The following is a 10,830-nucleotide window of genomic DNA, read 5'->3' as shown; positions in this document are numbered from 1 at the left end:
AGATAGGGGTGATATTGTATTTGTACCCCTATGCGGATCTACTTAATTTTGAATATAAATTAAAAAAAATAAATAAATCCTAATATATTTAAAAATAAAGTTGCTTTTAACCTTTTCTTTAATTATCTTCATAATGTTAGCATGTGACATTATTTAGATGCTCATGATAGAAAATTAATGACTAAAGATTTTACGCTTTAGAACTAACGGTGCAGGAGGTGATAACAAAGATATGGATGAAATAAAGTTTCTAAATCTTCTTTTCACTTTGTTCAAACCTTACAAGAATATGCCAGGAGCATTCATTTTTATAATCTCTTAAAGTAGCCATCACAATTGGAGCATCTCGAAAGTAACTTAATTAGTCGTCCGATAAATAACATTGATTTATGAAGTAAGGCACACTCCACTTCGCTTTGTATAATTGTATATGTTCCCTCTTGTCTTCACATAACAATTAATGTATCCCATCTTTTAGAAGATTAAAAGTTTTGTTGATTGGTCAAGATCGCTTCATCGTAATTTTTCCAATCTCAAGTTTATGAAGTTAGATTCATTTTTATTTTTACTTTTCTTTTAAATTAGAGTAAATTATAAAAATGGTCCCCTATGGTTATGTATTTTTCTTTAATCAAATCCCAAGTTTTCAATTTGGACAGAGACCCTCCATAATGTTTGTTTTTGTCAACAGAATGATCCCAGAACACGAAATTACCCTTATTATATATATATATATATATATATATATATATATATATATATATATATATATATATATTTTTGGTTTTCTTTTTTAAATGAATGGCCCACCATCCAACTACCCTTCACCCCTTCCCCTACCTTTCCCTACTCGTCTAACCAATACCACATTTCCAGGTATAGAGCTTCACTGAACAAAGATGGAGGTTTATGAAGATAAATATATAGTGATAGTTGGTGTGGAGTTAGCTGCTCTCAATACTACTTTGACTCTTCACAGGTATTCAGATTCTACCATCTCTTTTGCATGCTTCACTCACTTGTACCCTGCAACTTATCCATTCAGTGTTAGGATAATCAATAAATACACAAACGATATTAAATTTATATACTAATTACATTCACCTCCAAGGAAGCGTCATAAACTTACAAGTGATTCATGCGTCTTCTTAGACACCATAGAGAAACCTCATTCATTCACCAGTGATTGAAGCAATTCGTTGGAGTTGGTTAGCCCAGAAGAGTAAAACGACGAAACATCATTCCTTTGTGCTTTAGTTACTTGTGCAGTACAGTATTGGAAGCAATGAGCCAATGAATAAGATATGATCATGAAATAAGTTTTCCAGTTGTAAGTTTTCTAATAATACAGAAGACGAATTCCGAATTTTTATTTAAGTTACCATGGTATGTAATTTGAAACAATAGTAATTTTGAGTAAGAAAAATGATCCCTTTCATCATTGGCTCATCCTGGTAATTATGCTCCCTCTTATCGGGGTAATTTTACTTGGTTTATTCATGTGTGGCCTCATTGATAATTGAAAACAAAAGAGACATTCTCGACAGAAACCACTGGATAAAGAAGGTGGTGATTATTTCACCATAACAAGTTTCGATGGAGGAGTAGTGTATGATGACATCTTGAAAGCAACGAATAATTTTGATGAAGCATACTCCATTGGGACCGGAGGATATGGATCTATGGACAAAGCCAAGCTACAACCTAACAATGTGGTAGCTGTCAAGAAACTTCACTCATGATCTGAGAATGTTGATCATAACGGATTCCTTAATGAGATACAAGCATTAACGAATATAAGGCATCAAAACATAGTGAAACTCTATGGATACTGCTCACATGCCCGCCACTCACTTTTGATTTGTGAATACCTTGAAAAGGGAAGCGTTGGATCAATCCTATGCAATGAGATCTTAGCAAAAGAATTGGATTGGTTAAATAGGGTCAATATCGTAAAGGCTATACCTAATGGTTTGGCTTATATGCATCACGATTGCACACCTCCTATAATTCATAGAGACATTTCGATTGCCAACATCCTTCTTGATTTTGATTATGAGTATTAGCAGGTAGCTTTTATCATCTTAGTTTAAATATAAAGTCTTATTTGTTTTAGTTATTGTACTTACCTGTAAACCTATGTACTCCATATATATATATATATATATATATATATATATATATATATATATATATATATATATATATATATATATATATATAGTATCAACCTGGTAACCTAATCGGTGCCACTTGTCTCCCTCCATCAGAATCATCTTGTTTCGCTATGGCTTGTTCTTCCGAAATCATCCCTCTATCTACAATTCTTCATCTTCTCACCATCAAACTCTCCTCCAACAATTATCTTCTCTGGAAGAATCAGATTTAGCCACTGTTGTCCTATCAGAATCTCCTGGGACATATTGATGGGTCCTCCCTCGCTCCTTCTACTACGATTACAGTTGAAGGTAAATCTTCTCCTAATCCAACTTATTTAGCCTGGCATGAGGCTGATCAACGGGCTCTTCTCATCTTACAATCCTCCTTGTTGGAGGAGGCTATGGCTGAATCTCTTGGCTTAGCTACTGCCCGTGAAATCTGGAAGGCTTTGGAGCAAGCCTACAACCATGACTCACGTGAGAGGTTACAGACTCTACGTGATTCGTTGAGACAACTAAAAAAGGGATCTTCTTCTGTTAATGAATTTAGCAAAAACTTCAAGGCACTGTGTGATCAATTGGCGACCATTGGACATCCAATGGATGACTCCGACAAGGCTCATTACTTTTTATGTGGTCTTGGCTCCACATTTGATTCGTTCTCCACCTCTCACCGAATAGCCCCGTCTATCCCTCCTTTCGTGATTTGCTCTCTCAAGCAGAGAGCCATGAGATGTTTATGTCTTCTCTTCACGGTTCTCCAGCCACAACAGTTGCTGCCCTCACTGCCCAAACTCATGCAAATTCATCTACTTCAATAGCCCGTGGCAACCCTTCTAACCGTGGTAAGAGACGTGGTTCTTACTCAAGTGGTAGGAGACGCGGTAAACGTTCCCCTCATTTCCAATCATGCAGAAAAAAATGGTCACTACGCGTCTGCATGTCCTGACTTGGCCTCGTATGCTCAACAAGGTGCATCTATTGATGCAAATTTAGCCCATGCATTTCACAATCAATGCAATGTCAAGTCATCTACTCCTGATTGGTATGTCGATTCTGGTGCCTCCAGCCACATGACTAACTCTTCATCACATCTTGACTCTTCCTCCTCCTACACGGGAAAAGATCAAGTTGTAGTTGGCAATGGTAATGTTCTCAACATCTCTCATATTGGTAACTCAATTATTTCCAAGAATCTTACTTTAATGGATATGCTTGTGGTTCCTCATCTCATAAAGAATTTCCTATCTATTAGCAAGCTAACTCATGACTCACCTGTTGATTTTCTCTTGTATGATAAATTTTTTTCCATTCAGAATTGCATAACCAAGGAAATCATCGCCAAGGGTAGATGTCAAGAAGGCCTTTACATGCTTGAGCAAGGAAATAAGGCTTTTTTAGCCACTTTAAGAATTAAAAGAACTAGTGCTTCTTTCGAATTATGGCATAATAGATTAGGTCATGTAGCTTTTGACATTGTTTCATTATTGCAAAAATTGGGTTCTATAAATATTACTTCTCTTTTACCTAAACCTGATTTATGCCCCTCTTGTCAATTGTCTAAAAGCAAGAAATTACCTTTTTCTGACAATACAAAAAGAGCTTTACATGTCCTTGACCTCATTCATTGTGATTTGTGGGGCCCCGCACTGGTTCCATCCATCGATGGGTATCTATACTATGTCATATTTGTTGATGATCATTCCAAGTTTACGTGGTTTTATCCACTCACACGCAAATCCGATTTTGCACAAACCCTTGAAAATTTCCTCACCTTTGTGCAAACTCAGTTTTCATGTAAAGTAAAAACATTTCAAAGTGATGGAGGCACTGAATTTTTAAACCATCGGGTTCAACATACTTTTCTTGCCAATGGCATACATCATCAAGTCTCTTTCCCTTACACTCCCCAACAAAACGGAAGGGCTGAACGCAAACACCGACATATCACCGAAACGGGTCTTGCTTTATTATGTAATGCACACGCTTCCACATCTTATTCGATTGATGTGTTTACATTAGCCGTTTACATTATCAACCAGTTACCCACAAAACTCCACAAGGCCAAAAGTCCATTTGAAGTAATTTTTGCTACATCACCCAACTATGACATCTTTTGTGTCTTCGGATGTCGTGTTTTCCCTTATTTGAGGGACTATGTCATAGATAAGCTTGCTCCTCGAACTATTCGTTGTATACTTTTATTGGATATAGCACAAGGTACAAAGGTTATCGTTGTTTGGATCCAACTACTAATTGTATTTACACAACAAGACATGCTCAATTTGATGAACAAATCTTCCCATTTGCTAACTGCTCTACTTCATCAGATTTAAATTTACTTGTCTTCACTTCATTTGATGAACCACTCAGTTCATCCCCAACTCAGCCGCAAGCAGACAACTCCAGTCCTTATGAGGATTCTCCTATGACACTGTATCACCACTGCTCCCTTTGTCTGCCAGTAGCTCCTTCACCAACAGCCAAAACTGCTGCTACTGATGCTCCATCTATGCTGCGAGAATCACCGGTGTTCGACTCCTCTACACCACTTGCCACACCACAACCCACTCCCTCCAGATCATCAACTCCCTCGCAGCCTATAGTTCCTTCAACACATCCCATGATCACGAGGGGTAAAGTGGGAATTGTTAAACCGAAGCATTTTGCGGATTTGGTCTCCCTAGGCACTACCGGTCTTGTTCATGCCTTGTTTACATCTACTGTTCCAAAGGGTTTTAAATCAACATCTAAACACACACATTGGTTAATGGCCATGGATGAAGAAATGTCAGCACTTCACGATAATGGCACATTGGACTTCATTCCGCATCCCGCTCATTCTAATTTTGTTGGGTCCAAATCCATTTTCCATACCAAGTTTCACTCGGATGGTACAATTGAAAGATAAAAGGCACGTCTCGTGGCTCAAGGATTCACTCAGGTACCCAGACTTGATTTTTCGCATACATTCTTCCCCGTAGTTAAAGCTTCAACAGTTCGAATTGTACTCTCTCTAGCGGTCATGCACCAATGACCATTACATCAACTCGATGTTAAAAATGCATTTTTAAATGGCATGCTCTCCGAAACTGTGTTCATGGAACAACCTTCGGGGTTTGTTGATGAAAAGTATCCTTTGCATGTTTGTTGTCTTAAAAAGTGCTTTATGGACTTAAGCAAGCACCAAGAGATTGGTTTTAAAGGTTAAGTACCTTTCTTCTCGCGCTTGGGTTTTCATGCAGTCGTGCGGATACATCCTTGTTTGTGTTCTAACAAGGATCCACTTTGCTATACCTTCTTGTGTATGTTGATGACATTATTCTCACCGGGAATAACTCTAGCATTATCCGTAACTTCATCAATCGGATCAACACAGAGTTTGCCACCTAGGATCTTGGACGTCTCAATTACTTTCTTGGTCTTGAAGTAACATACACTGACACTGGTCTCTTTCTTACACAAGCTAAGTATGCACATGACATACTTACTCGTTCTGGATTGCTTGATTCCAAACCTACCACCACACCCTTATCTCCCACTGATCACCTCCTTAAAACATGTGACTTATTCTCGGATCCGACACTATTTCGATCCTTAGTAAGAGCTCTTCAGTATCTCACAATCACAAGACCAGGTCTCCCCTTCGCTGTTAATCAAGTCAATCAGTTTTTGCAAGCACCCACAACTGATCACTTTCAAGCAGTGAAGCGTATTCTTCGTTATGTCAAAGGCACACTCTCTTATGGCTTGCATTTTCGTCAATCCCAATCCTATTCAATCCTTGGTTACTCGGATGCTGACTGGGCTCGTTGTATAGAGACGAGACGATCCACATATGGTTACTCCATTTTTCTAGGTGGTAACCTTGTATCCTGGAGTGCCAAGAAGCAACCTACTGTATCCAGGTCATGTTGTGAATCTGAATATCGAGCCATGGTGAGCACCGCTTCGGAAATAGTTTGGATAACTCTCTTGTTACGCGAACTTCATGCTTTAGCATCTACAGTTCTGACTCTTTTGTGTGACAACAAGAGTGCTCTGTTCCTTAGTCAAAATCCAATTGCACACAAACGGGCAAAACACATCGACATTGATTATCACTTTGTTCGCGAATTCGTAGCTTCTGGCAAACTCAAAACAGAACACGTTCCTACACACTTGCAGCTAGCTAATATATTCACTAAAAGTCTTCCCAGACCCCTCTTTGATCAGTTTCGATCCAAGCTAAGAGTTGGACCACCACCCATTAGCTTGACGGGGGGTATTAGCAGATAGCTTTTATCATCTTAGTTTAAATATAAAGTCTTATCTGTTTTAGTTGTTGTACTTATCTATATACCTATGTACTCCATATATATATACGTGAATAATAAATCAGCTATATTTAGGGGGAATTTATTATTTACAATGAGGCACATATTTCTTATTTTGGCACATCCAAGCTTTTAAAGCTAGACTCATCCAACTGGACCACAATCGTAGGTACCTATGGCTATATCGTGCCAGGTAACGTAATTTTGTGATGTTAGTTCTACATTTATTTTCTTAAGTTTCATGATATATATGAATAAGTATATATACATATATGTATCTATGTTAGAATCTCGTGAGGTTGATATAACTTTTTTTTTGTTTGTATCTTATGTTTCTTTGGATGTAGAGCTTGCTTATACGATGGTGGCAACCGAGAAATGTGATGTGTTTAGCTTTGGCATTGTTGCACTAGAAGTGATAATGGGAAAGCATCTTGGTGAATTGCCAACATTGCCTGCTGATTATCTGGTGTTGGCAAATGTTGGAGATAGTCGGATTCCACTTCCTTCACCACAAGTTGAGAAACAAGTAAACTTAGTACTCAATCTCTCAAGAGCATGTTTGAACTCCAATCCAAATGAAAGGCCAACAATGCGCAACGTTTCAAATCTATTGATGAAGGCCTCATATTAGACTACATTCAATGTTCTTTTCTTTGGTCATGTTCCCTATATGCATCCTGATAATATTTATTTATTTGAATGCCTTTTTGTTATGAAACTTCTCATATGTTTCCTTAAATCAGTATGTAGTAGATAAACAAATATGTTTGTGAAGATTGACATCTGTTTACAAGCTCCACTTCTGGAAAATCTAGTATTTGTCAAGGACAAATCTGTTGCTGAATAATCTTCAGGTGAAATTTAACAAGTTTTCCCATCACTTGGATTTCCAATAAATGTAAAAAGTAGCAAAAATAATATCGGTAAATTAATTATATCAAAAAATTAATTTTCTACTGTTTACCTGAAATAGATGAAAACTCAAATACAAACACCAATAGAACTTTGAAAAATCTTAAACTAAGTGATGTGGAATTAGTTACCCTGACTTATTGTCAAAAAACAAATAAAAGTTAAATTTAAAATACTTGAAAAGTGTCCTCTTTTTTATATTTACTTTGGCCGTCAACTCCAGGTTCAGTTTAACAATTGTTTTTTCATCGATCTTCTAGTCTCCTAAATTGGCATAATGCTTTAACCTTCCACCAAACTCCATACCATAAAACTCAAATTCAAGAGGGTTGCCAAAGATTGTAGGCAAGTCAGTAATACTTTTTTTTTATGCTATATACCCCTACGCTACGTAATTAACTCATTCATATACAAAAACAAGGATTGAATGTCAAAGCAACTTTTAACAGCGTGGAACATTTACACACCAACTTACTAATTAGTTTAACTAGAAGTTACATGTTTTTCATATATAAAACGTCTTCGTTCATTTCATTTGAACATCATCTGACACCACTAAGGTTGTAAAGTTCGCTAGATGATATTCAATCGATCGACTAGGGTCTAAGGAATAATCATAAGGAAGAGAAGATAAAAAGTCATATTCTGGTGTTTAACAATAGTACAATGAGGGTGAGAATGAGAGATGGATGCGAGAAGGAAGAGAAAAGATAAAAAAAAAATAAAAAAAATAAAAAATAAAATAAAAAAAACATTAAAACTTATCCAGAGGGAGTAATTGAGACAGAGAGACGAATAGCAGAAGGAGAGAAGAACAAATAGAGTCATAAAGTTCAAATTAGGTACTAGTTTCGGATTACTTTTGAATTTTACTGTTTACTTATTTTAAATTTTTTTGATATATTTGACTTTTTGACAGATTTTGCCCGATTTTAACTGACTTTGATCTTGGCCAGAATAGGATGTGACTGCCATCTTCTATCAAACATACGTAACTCCAACAAAATAAGTATAACACTGACCAAAATCTAACAAGGGATGAGGCAGTGAATATATGATGTCACCAGTAGTAAGGCTTACAAAGAAGGCGACAATTTGGGAAAAAGAAAATTGCAGCACTTTATAAACAACACAGAAGACAAGGAGAATGGAGATGGAATCGATCATGCCTAATTCCGTATCTATTGGCATTGCAATTCACATGAAAACATATACTTGAAAGTTGATTGGAGCAAAACAGTAACTTGCCTTTGTCATGATGCCCTTTCTCTATTTTTGGAGGACAGTAGCTCTTTCTCAGGTTCTATTCATTTGATTTTTAATTTTGTCTCGCATATTATATTGTTCAAATTAAGAAAATCGAGATGTGCCCCTCAAAAAAACATACTTGAAAATTGTAAAAAAAAAAAAAAAAAGTAGCTTCAAAAATTAAAAATCGTTTCTAGCATTTAGCTTTTAAAGTTTGAACTAATGTAAGTTGCAAACACATTTTGGCATGTTCACCTTTTTCTTAGAGGGTATTTGGATAGGGAAAAAAAGGGTGCTTATAGTTTATTGATTATCTAGGAAACATGATCAAAATGGCTATTCAAGTAATTGAAGCAACTTTAAACTTTAAATATCCACTAAACGTTTCTCACACCACCTACTCAAGTTTTTGTGATAAAGACTATCACCAAAATTTGTTTTCTAGCCTCTTGGTGGAAAGCCCCGCTTTCAATAATTTGCTGTTCCAAGACAATAATGTGGGTATGTGAAAGGACCTACAACATCATTTCATTATGTGGATTCAAAAGATCTCACTACAAGAAATGTTAGCAATAGCAGCGACACCTTTAGCAGCGACGCCAAGCAATAGCGGCGACATGTAATTGATGCATTACATGCCGCCGCTATTGCTTGGCGTCACCGCTAAAGGTGTCGCCGCTATTGCTGACACAGTGGCTATCCGCGTGAAATAATCCTCATCCGTTCGATCATTATTCAATCCTACGGTTCAAAACTCCTAAAACACGCGCTTTCTTTTCCCTCCAGGGGTGTCACTGCTAAAACCCCTCTGTCGCCGCTAAAGGTGTTGCCGCTATTGCTAACACAGTGGCGATCCGTGTGAAATAATCTCTGTCCGTTCGATCATTATTCAATCCTACGGTTGTAAACTCCTAAAACCCCTATGTCGCCGCTAAAACCCTCATGTCGCCGCTATTGAGTTGCGTCAGACAGTCGACCCGTCTTTCCATCTATCGCTGTATCTCTCAAAGAACTCCGACTACCTGGGCCATCTGCACCCCATTACGATTCCGACCGTCGGGAGCCATTTTACCGGCGACCAACCTTGTTTACCGATGACCCACCCTCATTACCGGCGGCCATCGAGTTTATTGAGGGCAATTCCAACCACAACATTTCAATGAAATTGAGCAATCTAAGGTCGAATTTCTTTCCCTAATTTCTGTTCTTCTTGTGTTTTGATGTTAGTTTTATCATTCAAAACTGATTGTATCATTGATTTCTATGTTTTCTAAGATTTTTTTGGTTAGTGATTTTGAGTGTCGATCAAGCCTCTTGTTTGGCTGTAAATTGATGATTTTTGAGTGATTATGTATGTTTTATCATATTTTATGCAGCCTATTGTATAATTGATTTGTGTTTATACTCATTGTGGTGTATTGGCATGAAAATGGAATTACACATGGTTTGTGTGATTTTGTATTTAGGTGTATATTTTTCTATGAAATTGGTATTGGATGTCTAAAACGGTGGGATTGTATGAAATTAGTTGTATTGTTTAATTGTCTGAAATTGGAATTTGAATTGGATGTATTGTATGAAATTGGATGTATTGTTTAATTTTATGCCAAGGGGAATATGAAAGTTGTATTGTATGTCTAAAATGAAATGAAAAAATGGAATTGAATCTATTGTATATATGTATGATTATGTGATATTTAGGTTTAATAGTTTGGTGTATATAAGATGAAGTGATAAAGTTCTTAATTGTTAAGTTATAGTTTTTGTAGTAATTTTAGTTTGTGCATGGAAATGAATTTAGATGAATTTGAATGATTTTGTATTTAGAAGTATATTTTGGTTAATTATATTTGTAGCATGAAGAAAATGATCCACAAAGGTATTATGATCAATTTCTTACCATTTTTTTTTTTGAATTATTACACTTTTAAAGTTCTATAAATGATATTTTTGATAAAGGTTATATTTGTATAATGAATTTTTGCATGGAAAAAATTGAACAAAAAAGTAGCATGCAATAATGAAAAAAAAAGTGTGATGCTATTTTGTATATGTATTTGTATGCAATTTGGAAACTACAATGTTATAATAGAAAGTGTATTATTTTTGTATATGTAATATGTGTAAATTCTATTCATACCGTAATTTTGCAGGCTATATATGGGATTTAGTTGGGCGATACTCTTCTACTT

The 10,830-nt window shown here is 36.3% G+C and overlaps 1 pseudogene; it reads left to right on the top strand.

Annotated features, from left to right (window-relative positions):
- The first annotated feature begins 1,682 nt into the window (after positions 1-1,682).
- LOC145095452 (MDIS1-interacting receptor like kinase 2-like) lies at positions 1,683-8,330 on the top strand (annotated as a pseudogene).
- The last annotated feature ends 2,500 nt before the right edge of the window (positions 8,331-10,830 follow it).

This window comes from Lactuca serriola, chromosome 3, assembly GCF_051521515.1.
Source record: "Lactuca serriola cultivar US96UC23 chromosome 3, Lser_US96UC23_V15, whole genome shotgun sequence".
NCBI classification, from domain to species: domain Eukaryota; kingdom Viridiplantae; phylum Streptophyta; class Magnoliopsida; order Asterales; family Asteraceae; genus Lactuca; species Lactuca serriola.
This window is presented reverse-complemented; position numbering and strand designations above follow the sequence as displayed.